At 42.8% G+C, this 22,238-nt stretch overlaps 1 protein-coding gene across 3 annotated transcripts in view; it reads right to left on the bottom strand.

Moving 5' to 3' along the window:
• The window catches only part of ppm1ba (protein phosphatase, Mg2+/Mn2+ dependent, 1Ba), a 51,595-nt gene that overhangs the window by 28,371 nt on the left and 986 nt on the right, over window positions 1–22,238 (bottom strand). The window contains exon 1 of one of the 3 annotated variants that reach the window (XM_045710150.1): window positions 5,976–5,994. The exons of the other annotated variants lie outside the window; for them this stretch is intronic. The gene's annotated coding sequence lies outside the window, so the exon portion shown is untranslated. Of the gene's footprint in view, window positions 1–5,975; window positions 5,995–22,238 lie in introns of those variants that run through there. 3 annotated transcript variants of the gene reach the window in all.

Below are 22,238 nucleotides of genomic sequence, written 5' to 3'. Positions count from 1 at the left end.
CATATTTTTCTGGAACAAGTCTATACATCTAGCTAAGGAGTTGTGATCTTGAAGCTTTTTTGTTAGATTTGATAAATGTGCACTTGCTCATTAGTTAGCTAGCTAATGTTAGCTTGCCAACTGAGCCAGGCAGTCACACAAACTTCATTTGAAATTAATGGGCTGGTAAGTGCAAAAAATGCACACAGCACTAAATGTTTTAGCAAGCTAGCTATCTAGCAAGATGATAAATACATCATGTAATTCAGTCTCCATTATCCCATACTGACAGTCCCAGTTCACTTGCTAGCTAAAGTTAGCTAAACGGTTAGTATCACCATTTGTCAGTTACCACAACATAGTTAGCTAGCTACAACATTGTTAACTAGCTAACTACGCTAGTTATCTAGTTGTGGCCATCTGACTAGTATAAACAAGGGCTTACTACAAATTATTGCTAGCTAGCAAAAATATTAGCACAGCTTGTTAGTTAGCGAACATTGGCTGTCTACACATTTAGAAAGCAGGCACAAGTCAAACATAGGATAGGGGGCAGCATTGGGAAGTTTGGATGAAATGCGTGCCCAGAGTAAACTGCCTGTTACTCAGGCCCAGAAGCTAGAATATGCATATAATTGGTCGATTTGAATAGAAAACACTCTAAAGTTTCCAAAACTGTTAAAGTAATGTCTGTGAGTATAACAGAACTCATATGGCAGGCAAAAACATGAGAAAAATCCAACCAGGAAGTGGTTATTCTGAGGTTTGTAGTTTAAGTGAATGCCTATCGAATATCCAGTGTCTGTGGGGTCAGATTGCACTTCCTAGGGCTTCCACTAGATGTCAACAGTCTTTAGAAGTTGTTTCAGGCTTCTATTGTGAAAGGGGAGCGAATAAGAGCACTCTAAGCAGATGGCCCAGGTGAAAGCCTTTAGTTTAGTCACGTGCGAGCTCCGTTCCCTTTCCTTTTTAATGAAAACAGTATTGGCCGGTTGGAACATTATTGAATATTTATGATAAAACACCCTAAGGATTGATTACAAACATCGTTTGACATGTTTATACGAACTCAAATGGAACCTGTTTTACTTTTCTTCTAGACTTTGTGCCCGCGCTTTGTGCATTTGGATTACTGGACTAAACGCGCAAACAAAAAGGAGGTATTTGGACATAAAGATTAACTTTATCGAACAAAATGAACATTTATTGTCTAACATGGAGACCTGGTAGTGCCATCAGATGAAGATCATCAAAGGTAGGCCCTATTCCAATTAATTTTAATGCTATTTCTGACTTTTGTGACACCTCTCCTTGGTTGGAAAATGGCTGTATGGTTCTCTGTGGCTAGGTGCTGACCTAACATAATCGCATGGTGTGCTTTCACCGTAAAGCCTTTTTGAAATCGGACACAGCGGCTGGATTAACAAGAAGTGTATCTTTAATCGTATGTATAACACTTGTATCTTATATCAATGTTTATTTCTGTAATTTGATGTGGCTCTCTGCATTTTCACCGGATGTTTGTTTGAGACAATGCATTTCTGAACATAACACGCCAATTTCAAATGAGGTTTTTGGACATAAAGATTAACTTTATCGAACAAAACAAACATTTATTGTCTAACATGGAGTCCTGGGAGTGCCACCAGATGAAGATCAAAGGTTAGTGATTCATTTTAATGCTATTTCTGACACCTCTCCTTCTTTGGAAAATGGCTGTATGGTTTTTTGTGGCTAGGTGCTGACCTAACATAATCGCATGGTGTGCTTTCACAGTAAAGCCTTTTTGAAATCGGACACTGTGGTTGGATTAACGAGAAGTTTATCTTTAAAATGGTGTATAATACTTCTATGTTTGAGGAATATTAATTATGAGATTTCTGTTGTTTGAATTTGGCACCCTGCAATTCCACTGGAGTAGGCCAGGTGTTCCGCTAGCAGAACCCCCTTCCCAGAAAGGTTAAGAAAGAAACGTTACTGCCACCTTCTGGTCTGGAGTATTTTAACGAGGTTGATGAACTGTGCTATGTGATCAACAGAAAAAGTACTCCCGACACCCTGGGCAGAGGTGCCAAGTATCTCTCGGCCGTCAGTATCCTTGGTGTATCTGAGGCTTAAATGAAAACTCGCAATCAGCTGCAGAAGACGGGTTATTCTACTCACACAGGTAGAAGAACATTATGTTCACAAATGGCATTGCATACCGAGCGTGTAAGCTAGGCTACTAGTTCCCCTACACAGTTGCACACCTACTTTACTACTATACCAGTTTTATACCAAGCAGTACAATGTGAAAAGAAAATAGGCTATATGAGCGAGTACAGTTCAGGTCAGCACGATAGTGTGAAAAAGGGTATTAGTTGAGTGGGCAAGGGTGAGCCTGTCCTGTCTGTGGTCTGTCCTATGGTGTCACAGAGGGAGCACCGTGCCCGTCTGTCTGTGCCCACAACACCTCACTAACACAAGGCTATAAATACCACAGGGTTTGGGTTACACTCCACACTCTTGTCCCCTTCACCCAGTGTACCGACAGACAGGCCCAGAGGAAGCCACTTCCTGCAACCTCCCCGGTCCCCCAGCAGAGCCATGTGCCAAGGCAGAGACATTAACCCTGGAGCTGGAGTACCTAGGGAGGAGACTGTGACTGGCTTAGAAATGACATCACTGACACTGTGGTTAAAAAAGCAACAGTTATGTTCAATGTAGCTCAGAGCCCTCCCTCAACCTCCCTGTATTACCTAACTCCAATAGGGGTGCCATTTGCAAGAGGCACATTCAAGGTATTCTGTTTGTATAGCAGCTATGACCTGCTTGTCCAACACCTTTTTTTTAGTATTTATTGTGGCTTTTCCCAATTCTTCTTCCAGTCTCACAGAATAACACCTGCTCCTTCACACACCTGGTCCCTGACTCCATCCTCCTCTGCCTGCTTTGATCCCATGCTGACATTGATGACAGAACATTATCCCCCCCCAAAAAATCATGTTACCTGTGCAACTACAGACAAAACTCTAGATCACCTTTACTCCACACACAGAAATGCATACAAAGCTCTCCCTCGCCCTCCATTTGGCAAATCTGACCATAATTCTATCCTCTTGATCCCTGCTTAAAAGCAAACACTCAAACAGGAAGTACCAGTGATGTTCTCAATACGGAAGTTGTCCGATGAAGCAGATGCTAAGCTACAGGACTGTTTTGCTAGCACAGACTGGAATATGTTCCAGGATACATCCGATGGCATTGAGGAGTTTACCACATCAATCACCGGCTTCATTAAAAGGTGCATCGACAACGTCGTCCCCATAGTGACTGTACATACATATCTCAAAGAGAAGCCATGGATTACGGGCAACATCCGCCAAGAGCTAAAGGCTAGAGCTACCGCTTTCAAGGAGCAGGACACTAATCAGGACGCTTGTAATAAATCCCACTACGACCTCCAACGAGCCATCAAACAGGCAAAGCATCAATACAGGACTAAGATCGAATCCTACATGCCAGCTCTGAAGCACGTCAGATGTGGCAGGTCTTGCATACTAACATGGATTACAAAGTGAGACCCACACGCGAGTCACCCAGTGACGCGAGCCTACCAGAAAATCTAAATGCATTCTATGAACGTTCGAGGCAAGCAACACTGAATCATGCATGAAAGCACCAAATGTTCCAGACGATCATGCTCTCCATAGAAGATGTGAGAAAGACCTTCAAGCCACTTCCCTGTGGCTCAGTTGGTAGAGCATGGTGTTTGCAATGCCAGCATGGTGTGTGCAACACCAGGGTTGTGGGTTCGATTCCCACGGGGGGCCAGTACAAAAATAAATACAAAAATAAATAAAAAATGCATGAAATTAAATGTAATGTATGCATTCACTACTGTAAGTCGCTCTGGATAAGAGCGTCTGCTAAATGACTAAAATGTAAAATGTAAATGTAAGAGCCAGATGGATTACCAGGTCTCATACTCAGAGCATGCGCTGACAAGTTTCTTGTTAACAAACTATAGTTTTGGTATATTGGTTAGGACATCTACTTTGTGCATGACACAATTTTTACAACAGTTGTTTACAGACAGATTGTTTCACTTATAACCTACTGTATCACAATTCCAGTGGGTCAGAAGTTTACATACACTAAGTAGACTGTCTTTAAACAGCTTGGAAAATTCCAGAAAATTATGTCATGGCTTTAGAAGCTTCTGATAGGCTAATTGACATCCTTTGAGTCAATTGGAGGTGTACCTGTGGATGTATTTCAAGGCCTTCTTTCAAACTCAGTGCTTCTTTGCTTGACATCATGGGAAAATCAAAAGAAATCAGCCAAGACCTCAGAAAAAACATTGTAGACCTCCACAAGTCTGGTTCATCCTTGGGAGCAATTTCCAAACTCCTGAAGGTAACCCGTTTATCTGTACAAACAATAGTTTGCAAGTATAAACACCATGGGACCACGCAGCCGTCATACCGCTCGGGAAGGAGACGCGTTCTGTCTCCTAGAGATGAACGTACTTTGGTGCGAGAAGTGCAAATCAATCCCAGAACGACAGCAAAGGACCTTGTGAAGATGCTGCAGGAAACAGGTACAAATGTATCTATATTCACAGTAAAACAAGTCCTATATAAACATAACCTGAAAGGCCGCTCAGCAAGGAAGAAGCCACTGCTCCAAAACCGCCATAAAAAAGCCAGACTACGGTTTGCAACAGCAGATGGGGACGAAGATCGTACTTTTTGGAGAAATGTCCTCTGGTCTGATGAAACAAAAATAAAACTGTTTGGCCATTATGACCATCGTTATGTTTGGAGGAAAAAGGGGGAGGCTTGCAAGCCAAAGAACACCATCCCAACCGTGGAGCACGGGGGTGGCAGCATCATGTTGTGGGGGTGCTTTGCTGCAGGAGGGACTGGTGCACTTCACAAAATAGATGGCATCATGAGGGTGGAAAATGATGTGGATATTTTGAAGCAACATCTCAAGACATCAGTCAGGAAGTTAAAGCTTGGTCGCAAATGGGTCTTCCAAATGAACAATAACCCCAAGCATACTTCCAAAGTTGTGGCAAAATGGCTTAAGGACAACAAAGTCAAGGTATTGGAGTGGCCATCACAAAGCCCTGACCTCAATCCTATAGAATATTTGTGGGCAGAACTGAAAAAGCTTGTGCGAGCAAGGAGGCCTACAAACCTGGCTCAGTTACACCAGCTCTGTCAGGAGGAATGGGCCAAAATTCACCCAACTTATTGTGGGAAGCTTGTGGAAGGCTACCTGAAAGGTTTGACCCAAGTTAAACAATTTAAAGGCAATGCTACCAAGTACTAATTGAGTGTATGTAAACTTCTGACCCACTGGGAACGTGATGAAAGAAATAAAAGCTGAAATAAATCATTCTCTCTAATATTATTCGGACATTTCACCTTCTTCAAATAAAAGTGGTGATCCTAACTGACCTAAGACAAGGCATTTTTGCTATGATTAAATGTCAGGAATTGTGAAAAACTGAGTTTAAATGTATTTGGCTAAGGTGTATGTAAACTTCCGACTTCAACTGTAAATTACCTCGTACCCTTGCAGACTTGGTAATGGAATCCCGTGTATATAGCTAAGTTTTCATTACTCATTGTGTATTATTATGTGATATTACTTTTATTTAAAATTCTCTGCGTTGTTGGAAAGGGCTCGTAAGTAAGCATTTCACTGTTAGTCTACACCTGTTGTTTACGAAGCATGTGACGAAAAAAATTGGATTGATAACCCAGCTCTGCTCATTGCTTATGGATCTGTGTGTGTGTGTGTGTGTGTGTGTGTGTGTGTGTGTGTGTGTGTGAAGGTGTATGTGTATGTGTGTGTGTGTGTGTGTGGTGTGACAAACACCAAACACACACCGCTTAATCAGGCAATGTCAAGGGGAGGAAGTGAGCAACGGTGTTGTCCGTTTGAAGTGTGTTTCTTTGACGACGGGCATCTCGGGGACAAAACGGTTGGGCTTTACAAACCTCTGATGTCCGGAGCCAGCAGCACAGGGCTTTGTTCCACAGCAAACACCCACTCTGACTTTCATCCTCTCATGTTTGTCCATTTATAGCTTGTTCTTTTTTTCCTGGTTGTTACGGCAATGACAACAAAGCCTCAAGCCCTGTTGAATCAGAGCGGTGAATAGGGTCACTGATATAATACTCTAATATAGATTACTATTACTCTCCAATCAGCCTTTGCTTGCACAGCAGGTAGACTGGATAGTTACAAGACTAATGCAAACAGGCTGTACAGTACTGTAAATGGCAGCTAGCAGGACTCTACAGTGCGACCATTTTACTTGCATATGCACCTAAATATTTTGCTGTGCGACCTGGAATTTTTTATTTAGGAGCACCAGTGCGCCAACATTTTTTAAAGGATTCTAGCTTTATTACTTTTAATATTTTGCATTGTGCTCCTAAATTTTTGTGCGCGCCTACATTTTTCAACAAAAAAAGGTCAGCATCGAGCCCTGCTGCAAGGCATCTTTGAAACATGTAAGCTCAAATCAGATAGTTAAACACGAACAGGTAAACACGAACAGGCTACTATCTCAAAAAGCAGATCATACTGTCCTGATTAAGTTATTCCTATCTTGCTAAACATATCTGATATAAAATGGTGTATGAATTGAAAGCTGTTCCCATACTACAAGATGTTCCCTTTCTCTCGCTCTCCCACACAATACTACAGAAAATCCTTGAAGTCAGTGGCACTGCAGTGATGTAATCACAGGACTGCTTCAGCTCTGGGGCTGATGTCATGTGTTCCATCTCTATGGTTACAGGGCTTGGAGTGGCAGCCAAGTGGTTTGGACAGAGAGCTCTTGCAGTGCTGCATAGCAAACCCCTGACCATGCACTGTTCCTTTGCTGAAATGACAGGAGTGTTGTGGAAATAAACAACACACACACACACACACACTTCAGTCATCACCCTATCTCCCCTGAATCCTCGTGTTTAAGTGTAAGCCAGTGTACTTCAACAACAACAAGTGTAAGGTAATAACACCTCTCAGCTTGGATTCATGTCCCACCTCCCCCAAACATATTACACAGCTCTCAGTGAGTCACCTGGATATCAATTAATTTAATTACAGCACTGTTTAATTAAATGTCCCCAGGAACATAAGGAATAGCCTGCTCGGTGGGATTTATTACCAAAGATGGGTTTTTAGATTCAGATATACCTCTTTTCCTTAGGGCAATTCCTACAGTGATGAGCGCTGCCAATGAAGACTACAACTTAATCTGTTTGGTAATACAAGACTCATTACCAATGATTAACATGTGTCCCAAATTTTCTGGACAACTTGTCTACTTTCTCACTATCAATCATTCATTGAAGGTTTGGGACAAAAATATGATATTTAAGATCATATGTGTATCTTAAGTGCTGTGTGTGACCGCTACATGAATCAGAAGGAGCATATAGCCTAGAGCTGTACCTTACATGTAAATTATGCTCTGTGTGCCTTAGTGTGTGTGTCCAGTTGATTTAATCTCCTAGGCATCAGTCAGTCAATCATAAGGTCAGAGTCAGTCAGTCAGTGAGGGCAGGGTATTGGCAGAGCGGGCCCAGCTGCCTCTCAGCTGAGTCGTGATCTCTTAGTGCACACGCCCGCTCTTTATTTCATTGCTGGGAAGATGGGGCATGGCCCGCAGGGCTGGGCTATGGCAGGGTGAGCCAGACTTGGTCCCCCCTGGAGACCCAGAACTGAGGACCTGCTGAGGGATTTGGACTGGGTTTGGGTGCTGAGCAGACCCTTCATAGAATTATGAAGTCACGATGCAAAATAAGTATTCTCATCCTCTTCTATACACACCAATACTGAACTCCGCATCTGTTGACTAAGAGCATTTCGCTGTATGGTTTACACCTGCTGTATTCTGCATATGTGACAAATAAACATTGAGTTGAACCTTTCATTCCCACACTCTAATCCGAGCCCATTCATATGCTCATCACATCCCCACCAGGGTCATGCAGATCTAAGTGTTAGCTAGCAGCCAGACAGCATCTCACTGGTGACTTCAGTTCTATACCATATTAAAAATGGGCCATGCCAGGGGGAATCCATTCTAAATAAAAGATAAACAGAGAGGCGTTTCCAAGCTACTCAGAGATCCCCTCTTTAAAGCCTGCATGGCATCATCCAGACCAGCTGTCCCATGAACACCATGTGATAAGATGGTGAGGGCATCCTACAACAGGACAGGGCCACAAGTGACCGCCATACAGCCCCAGTCCACACGCACCCCCCATGGGCAGGCAGCCACTCGAAGGGTGCCAAGATACAGAGAAGTGCCTCATAATTAACAATGCCCCCAAGATATGTCATACTACGCTGCTATTTTCATGATACTCAGTGGCTTATTGTAGTCTTCAAAGTAGATATTGTCCATGTCCCTCAAATAGAGGTATAATTAAATCACATTTCATTTCTCTGTATAGAATTTCAACAAAATTGATTTGAAGTTGATTTCCCGGACTTTGTGTTTGAGTTGCGGTCCATTGTCCACGACTTTCTGGTCCCTCTCCAAGAGGTAGAGTTCCAGTCCATGTCCTTGGTACAGGCCCATCTCACAGCCTGTGGACTGGGGTAGACTAGACCATAAACATAGAACAGAACGTAGACCTGGAATTGTTTATCTCCTCTCTGTCAGTAGTATGGATTCTCGCTGGACTACTGAAAGACATTCTAAATTCACAGCATGTGGGACAGCTCAGTCCCCTACTATTTCCTTTCAGTACCATCCCATCTGTGTTATTTTCCTGCACCCAGCCAACACAAAGACACAGCCAACACAAAGACAGACACACACCCTTGTGACCTTGACGGCAGACCTCCTCCCTGGTTCTCCAGGAACCTATAAGAAGGACCAACTTTAAAATGTCCACTTCCTCGCTCTAATTGGGAGAAGCGAAAATCTCTGGCCAGGGGGACTTCAGAGTGTCTTTTAACAAGGTAACTAGATTTGGTAATCTTCTCATTGGATCCATGCAGTGCCAAATTAGCCTCTGAACAGTGGCCGGCCCAAAGGGAGGGATGCATGGCACTGCTCTAGCTCTCATGGGGGAAAATCATAACTTTGACTTAAATTAAATTTCACTTAGTCATGCATTGAGGTCAATGGGAGACTAGCCTAACAAAAAATGTGATTTAGGACTGGCCCCATGATGTATTCAGAACCACCATAGAAGACCACGGAGATCAGCAGAGAAACTAAGGAGAAGTAAAGCCTAGACAAACGTAACCTTTAGTTTGTCACCTAGATCTACAGGTGTGCAGATATACAGTGGCAAGAAAAAGTATGTGAACCCTTTGGAATTACCTGGATTTCTCCATAAATTTAAGTCACAACAATAGACAAACAGTGCTTAAACTAATAACACAAATTATTGTATTTTTCTCATCTATATTGAATACATCATTTAAACATTGACAGTGTAGGTTGGGAAAAGTATGTGAACCTCTAGGCTAATGACTTCTCCAAAAGCTAATTGGAGTCAGAAGTCAGCTAACCTGGAGTACAATCAATGAGACGAGATTGGAGACGTTGGTTAGAGCTGCCCTATAAAGAAACTCACAAAATTTGAGTTTGCTATTCACAAGAAGCATTGCCTGATGTGAACCATGCCTCGAACAAAAGAGATCTCAGAAGACCTAAGATTAAGAATGGTTGACTTGCATAAAGCTGGAAAGGGTTACAAAAGTATCTCTAAAAGTCTTGATGTTCATCAGTTCACGGTAAGACAAATTGTCTATAAAAATGGAGAAAGTTCAGCACTGTTGCTACTCTCCCTAGGAGTGGCCGTCCTGCAAAGATGACTGCAAGAACACATTATTTGTAATACATTTACAAACCTTTCAGATTTTTTTTTTTTATACATTTATGGGGTTTTGTGTGTAGATTGATGAGGGAAAATTTTTATTTAATCATTTTTAGAATAAGGCTGTAACGTAACAAAATCTGGAGAAAGGGAAGGGGTCTGAATACTTTCCAAACGCACTGTATACACAGGGTACCAGTACAGAGTAAATTTGTGCAGGGTTACGCGCTAATTGAGGTAGATATGTACATATAACTAGGAATTAAGGTGACAGATAAAACAATAGCAGCAGGATATGTGATGAGTCAAATTTTGTGTTAAAAAGGGTCAATGCAGATAGTCCGGATAACTAACTATTTAGCGGTTTTGGCTTGGGGGTAGAAGCTGTTCAGGGTCCTGTTGGTTCCAGACTTGGTGCATCGGTACCGCTTCCCGTGCGGTAGCAGAGAGAACAGTCTATGACTAGGGTGGCTGGAGTCTGACAATTTGTAGGGCCTTCCTCTGACACCGTCTGGTATAAAAGGTCCTGGATGACAGGGAGATCAGCCCCAGTGATGTACTGGGCCGTACGCACTACCCTCAGTAGCGCCTTGAGTTCGGATGCCAAGCAGTTGCCATACCAAGAGGTGATACAGCCAGTCAAGATATTCTCAATGGTGCAGCTGTAGTTCTTTGAGGATCTGAAGGCCCATGCCAAATATTTTCAGCCTCCTGAAGGGGAAGAGGCATTGTCGTGTCCTCTTCACAAAAGTGTTTTGGTGTGTGGAGCATGATAAATCCTTAGTGATGTGGACACCGAGGACCTTGAAGCTCTAGACCCACTCCAGTACAGCCCCGTTGATGTAAATGGGGGTGTACTTGGGCCTCTGTTTCCTGTAGTCTAAGATCAGCTCCTTTGTCTTGCTGACGTTGAGGGAGAGGTTGTTGTGCTGGCACCACACTGCCAGGTCTCTGACCTCCTCTCTATAGGCTGTCTCATAGTTGTCTGTGATCAGGCCGACCACCGTTGCGTTGTCGGAAAACGTAATGATGGTGTTGGAGTCTTGTGTGGCCACGCAGTCGTGGGTGAACAGGGAGTGTAGGAGGGGACTAAGCACGCACCCCTGAGGGGCCTTCTTGTTGATGGTCAGCGTGGCGGATGTGTTGTTGCCTACCCTCACAGCCTGGGGCGGCCCGCCAGGAAGTCCAGGATCCAGTTGCAGAGGGAGGTGTTCAGCTCCAGGGTCCTTAGCTTAGTGATGAACTTGGAAGGCACTATGATGTTGAACGTTGAGCGGTAGCTTAATTGAGGTGAATCACAGCCCTTTTTCCCCCAACAAAGTAGACATCTTCATGGTAAGATGAAGAAAGCTATTTCTAAATCCTCAGTCACTCCTTCAGAATAAACACCCCTGCAGGGCACTAACTAGCCTAATCATGAAATCACAGTCTGGCTTTGGATGAAGAGCAGATCCTAATTTCATCATCCAAATATAGGCCTATACACACACACACACACACACAAATCTACAGTCAAACCCATGAAAACTTCACATTCTTACAAAGTAATAAGTGAACTGCTCCCAATGGTTCAGTAAAAAGTGTTCCCAGGAATGACCGGGCCAGAGGCAGGTCTCTCTCCCATGCAGAAAGCTGGAACTGCTTCAACTGGCTTGAATATTAGGCTACATGGAATGTTTTTCAGAGGGCAAAAAGTTAAATCAACACTTGTACCAGGAGAAATAATGATCCTCTTTGGGAGAACCTGGGTACTCAGAGGCTTCACTGTGATATGGTGTGAATATCAGAGTGACTCCCCGGGCTCTCCACACTAAAACACCCAACATTGCACATACAACATACACCCGCACACACTCATAGATGGTGCACAACCCTCAAAGCAAATGAACATGCTGCACCTGTACATAGCCAATCTGTAAATAGTCCATCCAACTACCTCATCACCATGTTATTTATTTGATTTATTTTGCTCCTTTGCACCCCAGTATCTCTACTTGCACACTCATCTTCTGCACATCTATCACCCCAGTGTTTAATTTGCCATAATGTAATAATTTCACCACTATGGCCTATTTATTGCCTCACCCTCCTTATCCTACCTCATTTGCACACACTGTATATAGAGACTTTCTCTATTGTATTATTGACTGTATGTTTGTTTATTCCATGTGTAACTGTGTTGTTTGTGTCACACTGCTTTGCTTTATCTTGGCCAGGTCGCAGTTGTAAATGAGAACTTGTTCTCAACTAGCCTACCTGGTTAAATAAAGGTGAAATAAAAATGTTTTAAAAAATGTGTTAAGTTAGGGCTTCACTTTATATTGATTTAGAGTTCCATTATCTGACCTCTCGACCCGTTCATCTCTTGTCCCACAGATACACAACACTCTTTACACAGACACCCTGTTCAACATTATAAGTAACCCAGCACTTGACACTTATCAGAGTTATTCTGAGCCCTCCAGTCAACACTCCGTGTGCCGACACGTATGGCCAGAGAAGACAGGGTCTATCAGATTTGGAGGATAGAGAGCCAGCCAGAGCGGAGTTACTCACAGTTGACACCATTTCCTTTGGTGACATCATCAACGATCACGTCAACTAGTAATTGTTTGACAAACATTTTTGCATCGTGACCCGGTAGAAGCCATTCATATTTTCTTGTGAACCATACAATGAACAAACGTAATATTTTTGGCACGACCAAAAATGGATTTGCAGACTGCCTGATTAAACTCAACTCCAAAGGACTGTCTGTGTGACACTGTCAAGGACATGGTATTTTGGGGGTATTTTATAAGGAAAAGCATTAGCTGTAGCAAAAGCAGCAACTACTCTTCCTGGGGTCCAAACAAACCAGGAAACATGACATTATACAGAACATTAATAGACAAGAACAGAACTACATACATTTGCTTTTTAAAGGCACACAGCCTACATGTCAATACATACACACAAACTATCTAGGTCAAATAGGGGAGAGGCGTTGTGCCGCGAGGTGTTGCTTTATCTGTTTAAAAAAAAAACTTGGTTTACTGTTTATTTGAGCAATAGGAGATAGATCAGAGTTCCATGCAATAAAGGCTCTATATAATACTGTACACATTCTTGAATTTGTTCTGGATTTGGGGACTGTGAAAAGACCCTTGGTGGCATGTCTGGTGGGGTAAGTGTGTGTCAGAGCTGTGTGTAAGTTGACTATGCAAACAATTTTGGATTTTCAACAATGTTTCTTATAAAAAGAAGTGATGCAGTCAGTCTCTCCTCAACTCTTAGCTAAGAAAGACTGGCATGCATAGTATTTATATCAGCCCTCTGATTACAATGAAGAGCAAGACGTGCCGCTCTGTTCTGGGCCAGCTGCAGCTTAACTAGGTCTTTCCTTGCAGCACTGGACCACACAACAATCAAGATTAGACTAAACTAGAGCCTGCAGAACTTGCTTTTTGAAGTGTGGTGTCAAAAAAGCAGAGCATCTCTTACTTACAGACAGACCTCTCCCCAACTTTACAACCATTGAATCTATATGTTTTGACTATGACAGTTTACAATCTAAGGTAACGCCAAGTAATTTAGAAACATCAAATGGTTTTGTGATGAATAAGCCATCTGATTTGATGAAAGATGAGTTGAATGTCTTTCTGCCCATAATTTCATTTAAAGTACTTCAAAGTTTTTTTTCCATCATTCTTTATATCATTGATCTTGGCTTCATAAAACAGTTTCTTCTTTTTGTTGAATTTAGTCACATAATTTCTCAATTTGCAGTAAGTCAGCCAGTCAGATATGCAGCCAGACTTATTAGCCACTCCTTTTGCCCCATCTCTTTCAACCACACAGTTTTTCCAATTCCTCATCAATCCATGGAGCCTGAACAGTTCTGTCAGTTTCTTTACAGGTGCACGTTTATCAATAATTGGAAGAAGCAATTTCCTAAATGCATCAAGTGCAGCATCTGGATGCTCCTCAATCACATCAGATCAACAAATATGTTTAACATCATCCACATAAGAGTCACAGCAAAATATTTTGTATGATCTCTTATACACCATCTTAGGCCCAGCTGTTGGAACTTTGGCTTTCCTGGATATAGCCACTATTTGTGATCACTGCATTCAATGGGCACGGACACAGCTTTAGAATAAAGTTCTACAGTATTAGTAAAAATGTGATCGACACTGCATCGCAATGCTAACTGTGCCACTAGAGATCCTGGTTTGAGTCCAGGCTCTGTCGCAGCCGGCCGCGACCGGGAGACCCATGGGGCGGCGCACAATTGGCCCAGCATCGTCCGGGTTAGGGGAGGGTCTTGCCAGCAGGGATGTTCTTGTTCCATCGCGTACTAGCGACTCCTGTGGCAGGCCGGGCGCAACACATGCTGACACGGTTTCCTCTGACACATTGGAGCGCCTGGCTTCTGGGTTAAGCGGGCATTGTGTTAAGGAGCAGTGCGGCTTGGCTGGGTTGTGTTTCGGAGGACGCACGGCTCTCAACCTTCGCCTCTCCTGAGGCCCTACGGGAGTTGCAACGATAGGACAAGAATATAACTATCAATTGGATACCAAGAAAAATTGGGATGAAAAAATGTATATAACAAAAAACATAAAAATACATGTTGGTGACCTTGTTCCTGTAGTGTTTGTAAACACCCTGGTAGGTTGATTAATAACCTGAACCAGACATAACATTGAAGGTTGTGCAATGTAACAGCAATATTTAGACTTAAGGATGTCACCCGTTAGATAAAAAACGGAACGGTCCCGTATTTCACTGAAAGAATAAACGTTTTGTTTTCGAGATGATAGTTTCCGGATTTGACCATATTAATGACCTATGGCTCATATTTCTGTGTGTTATTATGTTATAATTAAGTCTATGATATGATAGAGCAGTCTGACTGAGCGGTGGTAGGCAGCAGCAGGCTCGTAAGCATTCATTCAAACAGCACTTTCCTGCATTTGCCAGCAACTCTTCGCTGTGCTTCAAGCATTGTGCCGTTTATGACTTTAAGCCTATCAACTCCCGAGATTAGGCTGGCAATACTATCGTGCCTATAAGAACATCCAATAGTCAAAGGTATAGGAAATACAAATCGTATAGAGAGAAATAGTCCTATAATAACTACAACCTAAATCTTCTTACCTGGGAATATTCAAGACTCATGTTAAAAGGAACCACCAGCTTTCATATGTTCTCATGTTCTGAGCAAGGAACTTAAACGTTAGCATTTTTACATGGCACATATTGCACTTTTACTTTCTTCTCCAACACTTTGTTTTTGCATTATTTAAACCAAATTGAACATGTTTCATTATTTATTTGAGACCAAATAGATTTTATTGATGTATTATATTAAAATAAAAGTGTTCATTCAGTATTGTTGTAATTGTCATTATTACAAATTTATATAAAAATCGGCAGCGGCTTTTTTTGGTCCTCCAATAATCAGTATCGACGTTGAAAAATCATAAATCGGTCGACCTCTAATTGCTACTGCTGTATCAAATTAATTATCTAAGTGAGTCTCAGAAATGACTAAAATATGAATGTTATCTGATGTTAGCAAGTTATTGATTTCATGAACCTTATTTCCAAGGCTACAAATATTCATATGGGCTATTTTCAGCCCTTTCCTGGGTAGCTTATCAGAGAGACATAATACTGAAAAGAGCAAACAAAGCAAGACAAAAAATATATATACATTCAGCAGCCATTAATCAATTGGTGTGTGAGTTTGCTGTGGGGTTGAAGCTACGGACCCATAGGCTTGGCTCTCTTATCCCTTCCAGGCTTCTGGGAGGGAGGGTGGACAATGAACCGGTCATAGCAGATGTAAGCAATGTCCCTACTCGCTCTAGCAGCTTTCATGGGATCAGTTCTTTCCTCTTCTGGCGCACAGCTTCAGGATAGTCCTCGTTGAGGAAGATATAAGTTCTTCTCAAGTTCTTGGCTCTTTCCAGAACAGCTACCTTGTCCTTGAACGTCAGAAACTTAACCACTATCAGCCTGAGCCTGTCACCTGGGCCGGTGGTGGGTTTTCCAGTCCTGTGGTTGCGCTCCACCTCAATCGTCCTGTGGTTCATCTTCAATTTCTCAGAGATCATTTCCCGTCACTTTGTCCTCAAGACTCAGTCCAGGTTTTATGTTGAGATGCTGCAATTCCGTCCACAACCATGTTGTTCCGCCTTGATTGTCCCGAGACTGATTTATCCTGTTATCATGGATCCTGTTATCATGGATTTGTTATCATGGATTCACACAGAACTGATGTCCTCTCTCACCTTTCCGTTCTCCTGTTTCAACTCATCGAGCTGACCCTGGGAGAACTGCAAACTGTTCTTCAGGTCCTGGACCTCTCTGGTCAAGTTATCCATTCTATTATTAGTTGAATCCACCAGTATTTGGACAAAACACTTGAAGCTATTGTCTTGTTGTAACAACTGCTTGTAGAACTCTATTTGTTTGTTTAAAAGATCTTTCACCTGTGCTAGAAACTGTCAAATAGCTCCTCAGACCCATTCTTGGTCAGCAGGATCACTGGATCGAGACAAGCAGTCCCTGCAACTGATGCCAACTGTGTCGCGGGATCCAAACTAAAACGTTAGCTAGCTAACTCTCAACACGCTATGACGCATATCCCATTAATGAGACCAAATGTGTGCGCGTCCAGCGTAAATACCAGCTCTACAGCTAAGTGGGAATAACAGACTGAATCAGCAGCTGGGTTGTGTTTAGTTCCATGCAACAAAGAAAAGGATGACATGTTTTGAAATACAGTGAAAAGAGAACAAGCCTAGATCTACTAGGCTACTTCATCTTAACCAATAAGAACAAGGAGTCAAGAACATCAACAATTTAACTCTCCTCCATCAGTAGAGGCCAGCAAAAAATAAAATATCTCCCATCCTCTCTATTTGGGCTATCAGCCCCACCTCCACCCCCCATGAGGGACTACTGAGACCAAGGATAACAGGATGTTACGACACCTTGAGGACTCAGGTAGCCTAGAGGTTAAGAGTGTTTGAATACCCAAGCCGGCAAGGTAGAAAAATCTGCTGTTCTGCCCTTGAGCAAATCCCTTAAACCCAACAACAACAACTGCTCCCTGGGCGCAGATGACGCCGATTAAGGCAGCCCCCCGCACCACTCTGATTCAGAGGGGTTGGGTTAAATGCGGAAGACCCATTTGGGTTTAATGCATTCAATTGTGCAACTGACTAGGTATGCCCTTTCCACTAATTCTCTATGGCAGTTGAGGCAACAGGATCAAAACAAACAGAGAGCTACCTTCCTTCCAAGAATGTGAAAAGCTCTTTCTTGGAAGTAGACATTGTTTGTTTTGACTCCATCACCACCTCACCCGAGGTCATCTGAAGCCCCAGGGCTATTAAGGCCTAATCACTTTCACTTAATCATAGAGAATCTCAGTCATCATGAGTGTGGCCCATCTACACCAACATAACAAAATATACATATTCAGGGGCTACAAGAGAAAGACCTGCAGTTCTCAGTTCACTTTACAGGGCAGTAGAATGAATGAGGCCTCTGGCCCTCTTGAACTGCAGGCTTATGGGATTTCAAAAGATGTCATTGACGTGAACACCAGAGTTCTCTCTCTCCCTTCATTCCAGACCATGATCGCATCACTTAGTTATCACTGTCAGCAACTACTTGGGCTACTTTCCTTTTTCCTCCCTCTTCTTGTCAGTGACCTCTGTATAAAGGATATTACAGACTAGGCCTATTTATTGACTCATGTAAAGGCAAGTGGATTCAACAGAATAATAATCAATGTAATAGCTCCCATCTGACACACATGAAAGTCTGCCAATGTCCCAGCTTTGTCTTGGAAAGGTTCAGGCTACATCAACACATTTAACAGTTGACACAGGCAGACCAAACAGAATTCTACTTGGTTGTTGTGTTGGCAGTGACAGGATGGCACTGGTCAGTCACGTTTACATCTAGCACAAGGATGTTGAGAGCTTCTGGCCAACAAACGTCCCTTTCCCCTCCCCTCTGGCTGAGAGAAGTGATGTTTACAGTGGGACAGGGGCAGCATTTTGCACCAAAGTGTCAATATAAATATGTCAATGATGATTACATTTCATCCACAAAGCTGATCCTCCCCCAGGCTGTTGGTGGTCAGTACCAACAACACAATAAGTCATTGTCACCTCTATGGCTGTGGCGGTCAATAAAATTTAATCAGCCGGTGATTGACAGTTATTTGCTTGACAGTCTCACGGTAATTGACCGTTTAATTAACAAACACATTTAGCATCTCCTGGCTTCCACACATAGCCTACAAACCCATTTTAAAAAGTCTAATTCATCCATGTAATGTAGCCTACACCATCACAATAATAATGCATTATTTATTTTAGACAGGTCTAAAGCTGATATGAAGAAAATGTAGTCTATTTCAGAAGAAAAGAATAGCATACCCCGAGTTGTCCTTATGTTAGGTCCTGATGTGCCAAATGGCTGTGGGCGACACTAGTTCATTTAGCAGGCAAGATTTGCTTATAATTCCGTGGCATTATTTTATAGAATGAACAATACAATTGAACAAAGCTGAATCAAATATATATTCTCCAAACGATTTGAGGGAGTGCACACATGCGGCTATTCTGTGCTGAGCGGTAAACAAAGAAATAGGTACTCCTATATGCTTAATTTAGAGTTATTAATGTAACTTTAGTAGTTCTACAAACGTTGGGCTATATGTTTTGATTTTATAATACATTGTGAGGCTGCATGATGAGTAATGATGATTTGAAAAAAGTAACTTGAAAGGCATGAGCTCTGTTTTTTGCACAGGCTTTACACACTTCATCAGCCTCTCATTCACAATTTGACAAGCATTGATAATGCCTCGAATTTAACAGTGGCATCCCCTAAAAAAAAATCCATGCCTTTTGCAGCCTGGAGTTGCGTTGTGACCATCTCCATGAGCGTGCTGTGCAATCCGAAGTGTCTCTCACTCACACGGCTCTACGTCACGTGATCATGTCTTTCTCACAGGCTACAAGTTAAGACAGACACATCGGGGACGCAACTGCGCGAGTCCTTATCCAATTCCGATACAAACCTTATTAAAACATATAGGTCTATGGGCTAGGCTACATGAGGTGTTCGACTATGATTTTTCTTTTTCCTATTGTGTTATTGACTGTACGTTTGTTTATTCCATGTGTAACTCTGTGTTGTTGTTTGTGTCGCACTGCTTTGCTTTATCTTAGCAAGGTCACAGTTGTAAATGAGAACTTGTTCTCAACTGGCCTACCTGGTAAAAAAATAAATCAAAAAATGATTCAAACAAGTCGCAAAAAAAAGGCATTGTTTCTTATGCTGGGCATCATTCACAAGTGATACTATATAATTCACAAGTAATAAGCTAATATTATCACCCATCAGACTATTTTCAATTGAATATTGTCTTCACATATACTAAATCATATGTGGGACATTTGTTTTGATTTAGAATTTACCATTATCATGCACCTGTATCGAAACGGGGCAGCGGGAAAAAATACATGTCATCTATGCACTTAAATAACAAACGGAGTACGTTTTTCCCCGTAGCCAGCCAGAAAGGCTATACTCCCGTTGTAAATATAAGCAATGTGCTTACTATTAGGAAAATTGAGAAATAAATATAGTAGGCCTAGCCTATATAAAGCTGATGGGATCCTCGTCTTTTTATTAGCGGCCATCACTCCGTTTTCTCCCGCAATTACATAGCCTAAAGAAATGTTGAGCAACAAGAGCTCTCATGAAGTGTTTGATCCTCGATTTTCAAAAACATTTGCATTGATATCAGAGTGATTTGAGGGAGAATAGAGTACTGAGTACCAGGCAGTTAGCAAGTTTGGTAGACTACTAATGACCAGCAGCAGCATCAGAGCTTGGAGAAGCCTAATTACCGTGACTAAACAGTCATGTGGAATTTGACTGCCTTCATGGCTCGTGACTGCCGGTGTGGCGGTAATACGGTCACCGCAACAGCCCTAGTCACCTCCACTGAAACCTGAAGGGGGGAACCATATAGTGCACCCATCCATAATCTAAACAGTTGTGACGGTTCAGATCTCACATGCTGGAGAAGAGTTAGCCTACAATTAAACATTTCTGGTCCTGACAGTACTTGCACTTAGCCTTATAGTTGTACAATATACACTTTTCAAAATAATAAAGGGAACACTTAAACAACACAATGTAACTCCAAGTCAATCACACTTCTGTGAAATCAAACTGTCCACTTAGGAAGCAACACTGATTGACAATACATTTCACATGCTGTTGTGCAAATGGAATAGACAACAGGTGGAAATTATAGGCAATTAGCAAGACACCCCCAATAAAGGAGTGGTTCTGCAGGTGGAGACCACAGAGCACTTCTCAGTTCCTATGCTTCCTGGCTGATCTTTTGGTCACTTTTGAATGCTGGCGGTGCTTTCACTCTAGTGGTAGCATGAGACGGAGTCTACAACCCACACAAGTGGCTCAGGTAGTGCAGCTCATCCAGGATGGCACATCAATACGAGCTGTGGCAAGAAGGTTTGCTGTGTCTGTCAGCGTAGTGTCCAGAGCATGGAGGCGCTACCAGGAGACAGGCCAGTACATCAGGAGACGTGGAGGAGGCCGTAGGAGGGCAACAACCCAGCAGCAGGACCGCTACCTCCGCCTTTGTGCAAGGAGGAGCAGGAGAAGCACTGCCAGAGCCCTGCAAAATTACATCCAGCAGGCCACAAATGTGCATGTGTCTGCTCAAACAGTCAGAAACAGACTCCATGAGGGTGGTATGAGGGCCCGACGTCCACAGGTGGGGGTTGTGCTTACAGCCCAACACCGTGCAGGACGTTTGGCATTTGCCAGAGAACACCAAGATTGGCAAATTCGCCACTGGCGCCCTGTGCTCTTCACAGATGAAAGCAGGTTCACACTGAGCACGTGACAGAGTCTGGAGACGCCGTGGAGAACGTTCTGCTGCCTGCAACATCCTCCAGCATGACCGGTTTGGCGGTGGGTCAGTCATGGTGTGGGGTGGCATTTCTTTGGGGGGCCGCACAGCCCTCCATGTGCTCGCCAGAGGTAGCCTGACTGCCATTAGGTACCGAGATGAGATCCTCAGACCCCTTGTGAGACCATATGCTGGTGCGGTTGGCCCTGGGTTCCTCCTAATGCAAGACAATGCTAGAGCTCATGTGGCTGGAGTGTGTCAGCAGTTCCTGCAAGAGGAAGGCATTGATGCTATGGACTGGCCCGCCCGTTCCCCAGACCTGAATCCAATTGAGCACATCTGGGACATCATGTCTCGCTACATCCACCAACGCCACGTTGCACCACAGACTGTCCAGGAGTTGGCGGATGCTTTAGTCCAGGTCTGGGAGGAGATCCCTCAGGAGACCATCCGCCACCTCATCAGGAGCATGCCCAGGCATTGTAGGGAGGCCATACAGGCACGTGGAGGCCACACACACTACTGAGCCTCATTTTGACTTGTTTTAAGGACATTACATCAAAGTTGGATCAGCCTGTAGTGTGGTTTTCCACTTTAATTTTGAGTGTGACTCCAAATCCAGACCTCCATGGGTTGATAAATTGGATTTCCATTTATTTTTGTGTGATTGTTGTCAGCACATTCAACTATGTAAAGAAAAAAGTATTTAATAAGATTATTTATTTAATTCAGATCTAGGATGTGTTGTTTAAGAGTACCCTTTATTTTTTTGAGCAGTATATATAACTACCAGTAAAGCCTAAACTATTTGTCTTTAGCTGCACCTGTTTGTTTTTAGAAATAATACTTTCTCTCTGAGATGGAATGAAGGGACTACACCTGTGTGACAACAAGTGCAGTTACATTTACATCATTTAGCAGACGCTCTTATCCAGAGCGACTTACAAATTGGTGCATTCGCCTTATGATATCCACTGGTACAACCACTTTACAATAGTACATCTATTCACAGTTCACAATTGTGTTGCATAAGTGGGGTGTATTCACCAGGAACCAAACAGATTGGAGTAAAACGTTTTTCCAATGGTGTCCAACTAATAAATACATCCCCGGCAACAGGAGTTCCACTGAAGGCCACTGCTTTCACACAAGTTACAAAGGTCAACAAGTTAGTCAAGGATACAGAACACACCATGTCAGTTTGCATTTGGTTGTAGTCCTAGCTTAGCTAGCTATATCCACCTGTCCTGGCACTGTTGATCATGGGATAGCTAATGAGGAACAATAAAATCACGATGGTTCCTTATGTTATACAACTTGCCAGAGGCTAAATCTCGGAGGTTTAGTGTTACATTTAGGGTTTAAACCCCTCATTATAGTTTTGGCGGGGGGTTTCCGCAAAATTACCAGGAGAATTGCAGTCGACCAATGTTTGTAGTTAG

The sequence above is a fragment of the Salmo salar genome, chromosome ssa28, assembly GCF_905237065.1.
Source record: "Salmo salar chromosome ssa28, Ssal_v3.1, whole genome shotgun sequence".
NCBI classification, from domain to species: Eukaryota; Metazoa; Chordata; class Actinopteri; order Salmoniformes; family Salmonidae; genus Salmo; species Salmo salar.
Note: the sequence above shows the minus strand (reverse complement) of the source record. Positions and strands in the feature narration are given on the sequence as shown.